This window comes from Pinus tabuliformis, chromosome 8, assembly GCF_031772625.1.
Source record: "Pinus tabuliformis cultivar Carrire ecotype Pingquan chromosome 8, CPIR1, whole genome shotgun sequence".
Classification (NCBI taxonomy): Eukaryota; Viridiplantae; Streptophyta; class Pinopsida; order Pinales; family Pinaceae; genus Pinus; species Pinus tabuliformis.
In genome coordinates, this window is record NC_142294.1 from 676,534,328 (window position 1) to 676,548,936 (window position 14,609).

Genomic DNA, 14,609 nt, shown 5'->3' on the forward strand with positions numbered 1-14,609 from the left:
ACTCTGAATTAATGCATACAATTCTTTATCATATGTAGGATAGTTAACTACTGCAGGATTAAAAGTCTCAGAATGATAACATATGGGGTTACCGTGCTGTGTCAACACTGCTCCCATGGCATAGTCACTGGCATTAGTTTGGATCTCAAATGGTCTTTGTAGATCTGACAGTGCTAGTATAGGTGTTGTACTAATTTTTTCTTTCAAGGTGTCGAAGGCTTTTTGATGTTTGCCTCCCCACTGAAACACCTTACTCAATCCTGTTAAAGCATGTAAGGGAGCTGCAATCGAGGAGAAGTTAGAAATGAACTTCCTCCAATATTGTGTTCTCCTAAGAAGCTTCTTACTTCTGTAGCAGACCTGGGTTTAGGCCAGTTCACAATGACTACCACTCTAGAGGGATCTATTTTCAATTCACCTCCCCCTACTATATGATCGAAGTAGTTTAGAGATGTTTTTCCAAATTCACATTTTAAGAGTTTAACATAAAGTTTTTCTCTTTTCAAAACATCTAATGTCTACTTAACATGCTTTAAATGTTCTTCCCACGTTGTACTAAAAATCAAAATGTCATCCGGATATACAATAACAAAATCATCAAGAAAAGGTATGAGTACATCATTCATTAATCTCATGAAAGTAGCAGGAGAATTAGTTAGGCAAAAAGGCATAACCAGCCATTCATACAATCCCTACTTTGTTTTGAAAGTAGTCTTCCATGCATCTTGCTCTGCAACTCTAACCTGATGGTATCCACTGTGAAAATCCAGCTTGGTGAAATAAACAACTTCCTTCAATTGATCTAAGAGATCATCTATGCGAGGAAGGGGATAACGATTTTTGATTGTTATCTTATTCAGTGCTTGGTAATAAATGCACATTCTCTAAGAGCCATCTTTCTTTCTCACCAAAACGATTCGTGACCCACATGGTGATGTGCTAGGCCTGATGAAGCCCTTCTCGAGCAACTCCTACACCTGCTTCTTTGATTTCAGCATTCTCTAAAGCAGACAACCTGTACATCCCAATGTTAGGAAATGGAACATCTTGCTGCAAAATAATATCACGTACTATTCCCTTTTTGGGTGGCAAACCTTTAGGTTCTTGAAACAAGACATCATACTCTGAAACAACCTTTTCTATATCAGCTTGTTGTTCAGCATTACAACCTTCAAATACATTGGTTTTATCAGGTTTCTTTTCCTTTAAAACCATCAGTAAGAATTGTTTGCATGAATTTATCATTCTTTTCATCAGTCCTGAGTTTATGAGAGTATAATTATTCTTGAGCTTATGAGCTCTTACAAAGTATTCGATTCCATGTTTAACAAGTAGATACTTGTTCTCAGCTCTATAGAAAATAGCCTTTTCTATCATACAAGTAAGGACTTCCTAAAACAATTCCACATATATCCAAAGGAATTATGTCTAGCTCAACCTCATCTACAAATGCTGACCCAAAAGAAAACTTGAGTTTGCACTGTCTAGTCACTTGTAGTTGTGCTTTATCATTCAACCATCCTAATGGGTATGGTTTCTTGTGAGGTGTAGTTGCTAATCCCAATTTCTTTACAATTGCTTCAGAAATCAAATTTACTTGTGAGCCACTATCAAACAAAGTATCAATCTTTTGATTTTTGGAAATAACTTGAATATGGAAAAGCTAATGTCTTTTTCTCTCATTTTCTTCATCAATAAAAGATTGAGCAAAATTACTAGTAGATGCTTCAGAATTATTACCTTTTATACCTATGGTTGCTATAGTTGTTTCATCTCCTGAGTCTAACCCCAAATCTCTCTGAATACCTGCAGCTATATTCTTCTTCTTGCCCTCAGACTTCTTAGGTCTCAGCTCTGGATGTAGAATCCAACAATGCTCATCATTATGCCCCTCCTTTTTACAGTGAGTGCATGAAGCTTTAGCTTTTTGTGCAGTGTTAGCCTTCCTTTCTTTCCACTTCTGTTTTCTTTTCTCCTTGATCTTGTTTACAATGGGTTGGGATGGTGCCCCAAATTCTAGATTACCATTCTTTCCTCTAGCTTCTAGATGAGTAGCTTGTACAGATACCTCATCTATACTAGTGGGATTAAACATGAGGATGGTATGCCTCATGTAGCTGTGTAGACCACCAATGTACTTCAAAAGAGTCTCTGGTGAGTCTAGTGAAATACCCAACATCAATGCTCTCTTTCTGAACTCTTGAGTATACCCTTGCACACTTTGCCCTTTCAACTGTTGAAGAGTTTGCGAACTCATCATGGCTTGTTGCATGTAAGCCAATGGATAGAACTACTTTTTGATTGCAGCAACAAATTCACTCCAGACAAATATGGTCTTGCCATGTCTTTTCATATCAGCTTGGGTTCTACCTTCCCACCAAACCATGGAAGTGCCTCCTAGGCGTAGGCTTGCCAGCTGAATCTTACTCTTGTCTGAGTTTATGTTCTGTACCCTGCAATACACATCAATTTTTCTAATCCAATTGTCCAACTTTTCAGCATTTAGCTCTCCATCATATATAGGAAAATCAAATTTAACATCTAGCTTAATCAAAGATGCTTTCTTATTATGCACAGGGCTATTAGGAGGTGTGAGAAAGCTTTCCTCTTTTCCCTTTCCTATGGAGTGGTCATGGAAGTGAGACTCATCTTCTTCTTTATCTTGTTTAGAGCCTGATGAATCTTCAAACTTTTGCTTTCTAAAGTCTCTATACATTTCTTCAACCATAGACTTTATAGCTAGGAAACTCTCTATGAATTGAGGGTGTGGCCCTACAGAACCTTCCTCTGACATTGTATTTCGAGAATAGACTCTCCAAATTTCAGGATTAGTTTCCACCAACTCTCCTTCTCCTAGTTTGAGCTTTGATCTTGTGAGCATTCATAGCTAAACCAACACACAAGTTTGTCTAACCTTACAACCTAGAGCTCTGATACCACTTGATCTGATATTCACCCTATGAGTGACGTTAGTTAAAGATTTATTAAACTAACATAGTATAGACTCATGTGCTGGTGTGTGTTCTGTGTTATTGAAGCAACGGATCGATCCGAATGCCAACTACACAAACAATAAAATGGAAACACAACAGAGAAATACAGTAAGCAGACATAAAAACACAAGCAATTTTAATAAGGAGTTCACCCTATTCTCCAGGGCTACATCTCCGGTCCAGCTTTCAGTGGTGGCCTTGTTTTATTTTGCCTTTAAGTAGAGAAATTACAATACAGGGACTCAATATGAGTTCTCCTGAAGCAGATTTTCTTGGCAAGGTTGTTCTTGGATTCCCCAAGCCACTTGAGTACACAAACTTCTTCTTCTTCCTACTAGCTCTGTGACCTTGTGGTCTATAGTGGAAAGAGCCAAATGTGATGCTCAGTCCGGACAGATTCCTCTATGGGATGGCCTAAATCTTTAAGCTCTCTGGTGCTCGATGTTTCCTCTGGTCATCTCGACCCTCTGCCTCTTCTGCTTTGCTTTATTGTTCTCTGTGTTCAGTCCTCCTCTTGGGGTTCACTGTTCCACTTTTTCGTCTCTTGATTTCGACTAGCTCAACTGAACTGACTGTCTTCTTCCTTTGTTCATGGCTTTAGCCATTTGATCTCTATCCCTGTTCAGTTCCTCTTCCGCCTCTATCTCTTCACCTTCTGTAGTTGCGCTTGGAGTTCCCTATTCAGTGTCATCATGAACACTCAGGGAGTGGCCACTTGTCCTCCTCTAAACGGCGCTAGCCTGCTTCGTCGGTTCGTTTCTTCAGTTACGTCATGGATGTGTTCTTCCTCCATCATTGTGGTCAAACGGATTCCAAATCCCTTCCAAAATGTGGCGTATTCCCTTGTCGATTTCGCTTCCCCCATCGGGCGCAATCTCAGCCGTCCGATCTGGGCCCTCCAGATCTGACACCATACGCACGTTTAGCATGGTTGACTTTCTCGACCGATAGCACGCAATCAATGCTGGTTTTCTCTCACCTCCACCTACCACGTATCAATCGGTGTATGGAATCGCTCCGCTCTCGTCCAAAACCTCTTACCATTTAAGGGTGCCCCAATCAATACCACTGGTTTTCCAGAGCGTGGGTCTCGCCATTGTGTTTTAGCACTTTTTCCTTTTCCACCCACATTCCTCCGGTTCCCCCACACGATCAGGTGCTCAGGGTTTTCCTTCACGACCCTGTTCGCCCAATGATGCACTAATCACGCATCAAAAATCACCTCTTTTTCCCATTTCGGGGCTCCCAGGGGCTACTTTGACCTCCTGCATGGTCTCCATGGGCCTCGGTCAGCGCGCTTTGACCGAGGTCCTCGTCGTTCCACGTCGGCTGCCATTGCCACTGGTTCAGGGTGTCTTTGATCGCTATTTTGGATTTCTTTAGAGATTTGTTCAACCTGATATAGTCATGGTTCTTTGACAGTCCTCTATGGATCCAATTCGCATCATTAGTGTATTCACACTTTTCAAGCATAGGGATGAAAGAGTTTTATTCTACTTGTTGATGATAATATTACCTCAAGAGTTGGAGGATTTGGTTTTATATTTCTTGGATGGTCATGGAACTACCTTCAAACCACCGACATTACTGAGATTTGTTCCTCATGGGTTTGTATACCTTTTCATGATTCTAATCACGTGCAAAGGTTTTGGTATGTTGATTTGATCATTTGGGAGGTGTCCTTTGGTTTCCTTAGCAATTAAGAACATGAAAAAATATTAAAGTAGCACGAGTTGCCCTGCCCATGAGTAGGGTACTTCTATGACAATATCGAGCAGAGGGGGGGCAACCAGTCGTGAGGAGGAACTATATGTTATTCAACCCATGGATACATGTGCTCTCAGGGGGGAATTAGAGAGCAATACACACACAAAATACACAAAGGGAGGAAATAACTTCCTAGCACGTATAAGCTACAAAAGATACAGAGACAATGGAATTTTATAACTTTCGTAGAAGAAGCAAAAAGGTAGCAACTTGACTTGTATTCTTGGGCTCTGAAGAGACCTACAAACCAACTAACGTGCCCTATTGAAACTTGTTGGGAAAAAAATTACAAAAGAGAAATGGCTTGACTTGGGGATGAAGGCAGGGTGGCCTCGTGGTGTTTTAATTTAGTTATGCATTCATTGAAGGCTTCTCTCTGAAAGCACTCCACCTCAAGCTCTAGAATCTAGCTTGGGGATGATAGACACAAGTAATAGTGGTTGTAGCTTGTTTACGGTTGGATGGAGACTTAGATTCCCACTCTATGTTAAAACACTTCGACATTGTTTAAGATAAGTATTCTTATGTTCTTTATTCATAATAAAATATGTTTACATTCCTGGTTGAGATGTTGATATCACTATGAGAGGCATGTCTACATTATTATTTTTTATAAAATTGACTGATGTGATGTGTTAATGCTAGAAGGCACTGGAATAATGTGCAATAATATTAACTATATTACAAATAGCAATGTTTAGTATGGGATTCCTTCTTATTGCAGAATGTTGATTTCGCTAGTAACAAGCTTTCATTAGTGTTTCTTATGTTGCGATGTGATGACATTGAGGATTTCCTCCTCTTTTATCCTTATCAACCTGTAACTTTATATGGTGGTCTCCTCCATGTCTTCAGTAATGTATACCTTGGTTTTTCGATTATATTTCCATGATAACAAAGAGCTCGATATAGAATGAATCTTCCATTCAGTGTTATGGATGGCATTTCTTGAAGAGCTTCGATGATTTGACTTAAGTTCCTACACTTCACAAAAAGTTGCATCTCTACTATGCACATGGCGATGTTGAATTCCTCCATGCTAGGGTTCACATTATATGTGTTGTCATGGTGATGGAGCAATGTCATAAACCCATGTTTTAATGGCTAGTCATGGTCATGGTGTTCAATTAGATTCATACTCTATTAGCGTGAATATATATATATATATATATATATATATATAGATATATAAGCTCCTTCCTTAGTGGTAGAACATGAACGTGTTTTGATAATAAGGTTGATCTTCGCTGCATACAATTTGGGGTAGCATATTAGAGATCCCTTTATCCTCGTTGGTTTGTTAACCTATTCATTTTATAAATATGTTTCTCTAGATCTTCTCCTAATGCAGACCCTCAGTTTTGGATTAGTGTATTCACTCTTTTCAAGCATAGGGCTGAAAGAGCCTTGTTCTCCTTGTTGACAATAAGATTACCTCAAGAGTTGGAGGATTTGGTTTTATATTTCTTGAATGGGAATGAAACTACCTTCAAGCCACAGGCATTACTGAGATTTATTCCTCATGGGTTTGTATACCTTTGTATGATTCTAATCACATACAAAGGTTTTGGTATGTAGATTTGATCATTTGGGAGGTCATATACCTCTGCAAGTCTAAGTGGAAAAGGTTTATGGCTTGGAGGGATAGCACCTATGCATGCTCCATAAAACCCTAAGGGTAGGAGTCACACTTTGGTGTAGGCCAAGCTCCCAAAGAACCACCATGATCGAGCCATGGTTGAACCCTACGCAAAGGGCCTTAAGAAGCTTATATGACCCAATTGTTGGGCAAAACCACCATGGCTTCGGCTAAGAATATTCACTTGCGTGAATGGGATGGTTTCCCTTATCCTATTGACAACTAAGCTAATCACATTACTGTGAATATCTAGTTCCTTGTCATTAGTGATCCCTTCCTCTAGTCCCCGTGACCAAGTGCATAGTTGTGGTTTATGCCCAAGGTTGAGTGGGGAAATCGAAGACTCATAAGAGATCCAAGGTGACATAAGCCCATAGGGTTTCTTCCCAGAAGCCACAAAAGGTCGCATAAGGGGGAAACTTGGGCTAACGAGGACTAGTGTAATGGCTTTAGTGAAAGACTCTAGAAACCTTATGATTTAAGACTAGAATCTTAAATAGACCTGGACACGTTAAATGATAGGAGATACATACATATTTTGATTAACTAGTTTAGAATATTTGAATGAAGATGTTTGTTTACTGTATATAGAAATTATTATACAAGTAAAATATGTATAAATATTTTATGTCAACAAAGATAAAATATTTTATTTTCGAAAATGTGAAAAAGGCCACTCAGGGAGTTAAGAATTCCATTTTTAGTTAGGAAAAAAGTTACAAAGAGTTAGTCATGTCCCAAATAAGAGAAAAGGGGCAGTTTCTCATTTTCCTGAGGGTTTGTTTTTGGGGAACCTGATAAAAAAGGGTGGGGAGATAGGAGGGCACCAGAGAGATGGCTGGAGAGAAATTCCATTGATTGGTTAAGAAAGAATTACCTCAAAGAGTCTAGAAGATTAAATGGATGGAGATAAATATCGTTATTCTAACTCTTGATTGGGGTTACCGTGGGAGAGAAATACAGTGATCACCAATACACCATTTGGAGATAGGGACTGATGAAAACACTTGGCTGAGCAGAGTACTACTCAGGGGTGGAAGTATAAACTTCCTTGATCTATGAAAGTACTTCTATTTGACTGAAAAGGAAACACTACTTGGGGGTAGTTAGATAAGCATCTAACTCAAGGTTGGGAGGCCTGAGAAGGTATTTTAAACTTAACATAAACTTTAAGATAAGTTTATAAACCTTATAACTGAAAGGAAGAGAAGTATGATTTGTTGTGTATGTTTTATCTAGATATTGTAGTTACTGTGTATGATTATCAGTTGATGAATTCTGAAGATATATGCATTGTATGTCTTGTATTTTGTTTGGTGAAGGAAAAGGCAGATAATATACAAGTACCAAAAATAAAGGTAAAAGATTAAAACAAGGGCACAAATGAAAAATGCCCAGAGAAGTTGTAAAAGATAGTTTATATGACGTTGTAAAAGGAAATTGTAGTTAAACTAAATGTTTCTTTTACAGACCTTTTATAATTCTAAATGCTCATGGGTGACTTGTTACCCTATCTTCTTTAGTTTTTCTTCTTTTAAAAAAAATGCTCAGGGAAAATGGTATGTGAAATACATAATTGGCTAGAAAGGAAAGGGTTTGTGCCTTGCTATCATACCACAAGTCCAAATGCTTGCCATAGTCCCTAGTATAAGGGTACAAAGAAAAGAAAATATCTAGCTACTGACTGAAAGGAAACAATTTATTTCATCATTTTATAACTATAGATAACCAAAGAGAATGTGTTACTAACAAAATGTTTTGTTGGATAGAAACTACATGCAAGTAGAAATATCCCTTCTTGATATTATTAGCATAGCAAAACATAGAATAAAATATAACATTCGTTACTGTAAGAGAAGGAAAGATTGTACAAAATATCTTTTTCAGTCAAAAGAGCACTTCAATGGATGAAAAGCATGGGTGATTATTGGAGAGATGAATCGCAGAAACTCTATGAACCTATAATTCAAGTGTGTGAACCCTTGATGCAGATAGGGAGAAGCATGGCAGATTTACGAGAAGACTTGAATCACCTTCATGTGGAAGTTGATGAGCTCAAGGAACTTGATGAGGAGATCCAGTGGAATGGTCTTAGTCTTCAAGAACTCTTGGATGAGAGAGTTTGACTAAGGGATAAAAGTGCCATGGTGGAGATTGAAGTCAAGCAGCTTGAGGATGCGATGAAGAGGGACTTTCTTGATAGAAACACCGTCGTGATAGAGCAGGATGAGCTCAATTACATTGAAAAACTTGGGGTCTACCATTGAAACAATCAGACGGATGTTCCGAGGCTTCGTTCAATGTGGATAGAAGGAGTCAATGGACACTTGGTTAGTGCACTTGAGAAGAACACGATGGAGGGTAATCTTGAAAGAATTCAAGCCGAACTAGGGTCGAGTTGCTTAAAGGAGCTAAGAAAGGAAGTGAAGTACCTTAAGAAGGAAGTCAGGTCAAAGCGTAAGCTGATAGACTCTTCTGAGGTCGAGTTGCTGAAAAAGGTTGTTGATGTAACGTGCAAGATCAAGCCAAAGGAAGATGGTAATTCCTTGAAGTTTAGTTTTGTGCAAGTGACCGTATGTGGCAAGAGATTTGCAGCTTTGGTGGACATGGGAGCTACTCATAGTTTCCTGGTGTGCTTTCAAATTAGTCAACTCTACCATGAAAGTTGTTGCTGGTGTGATGGAGAACACTCAGGTGAGAGTGGGCTCGTGGTTTGGAAAGTTGGACTTGAGGATCGTGGACTTGGATGATCATTCTATGGTGTTGGGGCAGGATTTTCTAAGGTTTGCACAAGCCATACCAATGGTGGACCGGGACATTCTCTTGATCATCGCTGAAGGGAGAACCATGTTGGTTCCAATGAATAGAAGAAGTTTCTTCGTGTATAGACCAAGGATGGCTTCTATGACTTTGTATCCCAAAGACCCGAATGTGAAGCATGAGGATGTGGAGAAAAAAGAACTTGGGAATATGACTCAAACAACAAAGGAAGAGAAGTTAGTTGACTTCGTTGCAAGAGCGAAAAAGAAAGAAGGAAGTGGGAGATCAATCTCACGAATCTTGGAGCACTTGGCAGGAGCATCTTCGACCAAAGATCTTTATGATGGAGTTGCAAAAAAAGGAAGTTTGAATACTTCTTCAATTCCAGTGGTTGGGGAGGATTATGCAGGTAGGGATCCAGCTACCATAGTGGAATTTTGCAGGTATGCCATGGGCATATATGACTTTCAGTTGACGAAAGACAATCTTGAGAAGCTTGGGTGTACATGTGAGGAGGTTGAGGCTGTGCACAGATACTTGAGGACACAACATCAATTTGATACATGGGTGGATGAGAGTCATGGAGGAAACTTCTTGGCCCTCCTTTCTTAGTAGACAATCTTGGAGATGGGTTGGTGTAGGGACCTCGTTTGGAAGGGGTTGCACCACCTTGATAAGGGGCCTTGGAGGAGGCTTCTTTATGTTGACAGATGAATGATGCAGGAATGAATGTGACTTCATGGTAGCACATTGGCATTAGCATCATGAACAGCATGTTGCAGATGGGATGGACACACCATGGACCTGAGCATGGCTTTTGAACAAATTCTTGATTGAGTTTGAGATTGTGACACGATGCTGAAGAAACAACCAATGGTGGCATGGAGAAGGTACATTCTCATGCGTTGAGAGTTATGGTTGGAATAGCTACCCAACTAGTTCGATGACATGGGGGCATGCAGTGCACTGAGTTTGTGTCAGTTAGATGTCTTGGTTTCGATTGAGATGTTGTGTTGGCTGGAGTAATATGCAGAAGTTCACATGATGAAACGACACATGATGGATACTGTTGTACTATATATGTTGCAGGGATGTTTGCAATAGATGGATTGGTTGAAGTTATGGATCAAGAACGTTGTTGTTCATGGAGGACACATACCGGTGGATATGTGGCATTGGTATGGATATATTGGTGATAGGTGGTTGCTGGGATGAAAGATTGTCGAGGACGAAAATGACTTCGAGTGGAGGAGGATGTGAGGACCTTGAGCTGCGATTCGTTTGGGTGAGGTCGCACGACAAAGAGAGCAGGCGAGTTGAGTAGGAAAAACGCGACCGCAGACGAAAACGGGAGGCCATGGGAGAAAATGGCTAAGTTTTGGATTGGACGGTGGTATATAGGATGAGGCGGTCCCGGCTGGGGGCGCCCAACCAAAAGGCCGACGTGAAAGAATGTTAAACGAAAGGTCGAATGGATGGGTCAGCAGGGCGATCCAACGTGTTAAACCATGGTAGTGAATGCATATAAATAAGGTGAATGGGAGAGCTCATTCATTAATCATTTAAACTCAAGCAAACAAACCAGCGAGCGAGCTAAGGCGAGGTGCAAAGTTTAGTAGTCTGAAATCTAGGCAGAGGTGCAGGCGAACATTGGGGCTGAAGCACTCGAGCTGCAGGTCGAGCTTTGGGTGCCGCAGAGGTGTGTTCAGGCCGTAGGGCGCAGGGAGAACGGTGGACAATTCGGCGGGCGCGGTTTGGGCAGCAGGAGGGCGAGCGCACACGGTGGGCATTCAACTGAACGGTTTGGTAGTTCAGCGGGTGCGACACACGACGAAGGGCGAGTCGAGCGATGTGAGCGCATGTGTGAGGGCTCGATGGAAGGAATTTCGGGTGAGGCTAAACGGTGAGCCAACGAGTGTGAACGAAGGCATGTGGAAGTGCCAACGTGCGAGTCGTGTGAGCGCGCCTAGCACGATGGCATGATGGCATGGTGAAGTGTTGGGCAGTCGGTGAATGAGTCAGTGAGTTGGTGAACGCACCCAGGTGACTTTGAATGTGCGACGATGCATGGGCGAATGACGAAACATTAGGTGAACGTGGTGGGCTCGTCCAAACGTTGGAACGAAGACAAGTTTTGTGTGAAGGTGGAAGGCGTTGGTGGAACGACGAGTCATGCGTGGTGAAAAGGCGACGGATGGCACAAATGACACGAAGGTGTGATGAGTGCACGAGTTGAACGACAGTTCAGGTGACTTTGCCCTGTGGCTAGGCAAGGTTGCACGATGAGTGCAGGAAGGTGAATTATATAAGTCTGAAGGTGAAACTTGGGTTTTCCCTCCGTTGTAAGCTTATATGTAAATTCTGAATATTATCATTTTTAATATAGGCAGACTCATAATTACAGGGAGTTTCCCCTCCCATGATATTTCGTTGTGCACTTGAATGTTAATGGTGATAATATGTTAATGTGAAAGTTTCCACTATGTATGTTTAATGAAAGATATGCTTATCTATTGAAAAATAAACTAAGTATTAGACGTAAGGCGTAGTCCACGATCGTTAGTATTGTTAAAAAAAAGGGTCGGTGGTGCCGCACCTCCTATAGTGCGGTTGGAAGATTACTGCCAGTGTAGGGGCGTGACAGCTAGTCTGATGCTTGCAACATTCAAAATAGGATAAAATTGTGTCCATTACAAACATTACCCCTCGAGAAAGGAACATAGAATAATAGCATGGTAAGAACTTCAAGGGTTCGAATTTATAAGGAACAAGAGCTTATATAATACATAAAGGTGCAAATTAAATTTCTTATACATACTTTATTTAATAACATAGTCAAAACAAAATAGTGTCTTGTTAGACGTCAAGTTTAGGAACATTATTAGTTATAGACAAAACCAATAGCCAAAAGGGTAGATATTGTTTACAAGTACTAGTGCTATTACAATTATGCAAACACAACTTTTGAATGATGCCTGCATTATAACCCTTACAAAAACAAAAAGTTACAAATGAACATAGAGAAAGATTGGTGTTATGTGTACATGGATGTGGGTGCTTACCAAATTAGACCTGTGTTCACTAGATGTTGAATAACCCACAAATAATTGCAAAACTAATCTATATTTTGGTTCAAACTTCTTTTTCATGGTCTTTAAAATAGGGATGAAACTTCTCTCCTATAAAACCTATATTCCATGAAGTAGGCTAAATTTTACCATAAAAAATTACATGTAAACAAATTTGGGGCATGAAAAATTAGAATAGAGTGAAAATGAATTCTATAATGTAAAATAACTCTAAATAATTTATATTCTTGTAAAATTAGGGTGAGCCTTGGCTAAGTTTTACCATAAATAACAACATTTAAACAAATATAGGGCATGAAAAAATAGAATAGAGTGAAATTGAATTATATAATGGGTAATAACTCTAAATAATCAATATTCTCATAAAATCTTGGCTAAATTTACCATAAATAACTACATCCAATTCTATAATGTGAATTAATTTTAAATAATTTATATTCTCTTAAAATTATGGTGAAGTCTTGGCTAAATTTTACCATAAATAACTACATTTAAATGAATCTTAGGCATGAGAAAAAACTATAGAGTGAAAATGATTTCCATAATGTGAAACAACTCTAAATAATCTATATTCTCATAAAATTAGGGCGAAATATATCATGATAATTACCATTACCAAAACAGTAGGGCAAATGAGGGTGTCTCCTTCGAATTTTACAAGGCGAATTAAAATTTCCAACTCTCCCATATCAAATTTCCATGGGCTTTTGGTTTTAAAACTAATTTTATTTAAATAAATATTGGGTGATCCATAGTCAAACCTCTCTTTACAAAATATTCACCTAACCAAAATAAATAAATAAAACCCTTAATTTCTCCCATGGGCGAAATTTCACCCCTAAAATTTTCTATGGTTGGTGCCTCAATGAGGTTGGAGCCTACAACAAGGTGAAGCTTGCATGTCTTTGATGTTGGTGCCTCAATCAAGTTGTAGCCTATAGTAAGTATCTACTTGCACATTTTTGAGGTTGGTGCCTCAATTAGGTTGTATCCTTTCCACAAGTAGTTGTTTTAATATCTTGGGGGTGGGTGCCTCCATCAGGTCTATGCCTGAAAATCTATGTAATGAATTGAAGAAGAAGAAGAATTTGTGAGTTTCTCTTGTAAAAGTTTCCATGTAAAAACTCTTGTCCTTCTATGTTAATGGGATGACTTGTTGACACATTGTGATATTATTTATGTTGGAAATAATTATAGTACATTGTTATATAAATACTTATTGATAAAATGTATCTAAATAATAAAATTGCCACACCACCAGTTCACCCCCTTTCAATGTAATGTAATGTTTGTTCTAACGCAATCCAATTTCAAGTCTCAGATCCATTATTTGCATATGAGGTAATAAATTTGGTATCTCTATGTTTCCTGTTTTTCCGTCATCAAAGAAACACAATATAGTTAAACAAGGCTAAATTGGTTTAAGAAAAAGTTAATAAGATATTTTACTAATTCCAACCCTCAGCGTGACCAATATTTTTACTAATTCCAACCCTGAGCATGACCAATAGGCATTATTCCTAAGATATCCAATCATTCAATGTGATAATTCATATTAATGCTTAAGTTATACTTAATTATATATGTGCTATGTTGGGTAGTTAGTTTTTAACATTGTTAAATTAAATCATATATTTGTTTTTCAAGTTCTCCTATTTATTTTAAAATTATCTAAGTAACTTGTTAACATAATTTAATGATATCTTCTTCTTCTTTTTTGTATAAAATGTCGTGTATATTTTGATCAATTAATAGTAAAAAAAGGTGTTTTTTTTAATGATACTTTATTGAAAATTAACATTACACCTAAATCAAAAACATCATTCAATTCAAGCATATCCCACTTTAAACTCTTTGAATAAAAATACTTATTTTACTAAAATTACCATTTCCTCACTCTAGAAGGTAAATCACTTTCTAGGCACCAAGAAGACCTAAAGCATATCTAACACATTCTCATTAACAAAATGAGCTTCATTGGCCCAACACATTTTAAACACATGGACGAGATAAAAATATCAAATGTTGAATGATGCAACAACCATGTTACCTTGTTTGATGAGATCTTGTGATTTCTATTACGATCAAGGCATTAGATTTTCAACATGTCTATGATAAGGAGGCATGTAGAAAAACCATGAGAGAATGGTGTCAATGACAAAACAACAATGCATTTTGACTTAATGCAAAATGGTTTTGTGTTTGCTACCAAACTAGGTGCACATCAAAATGGCTTAGGTTAATTGTTTTAGGTTAATTGTTTTGTGTTTGTTATCAAACTAGGTGCACTTTAAAATAGCTTATGTTATGTTTTCCATATAAAAGATGGTTAGCCAAGTTAATTGGTTGAAATTATGATTA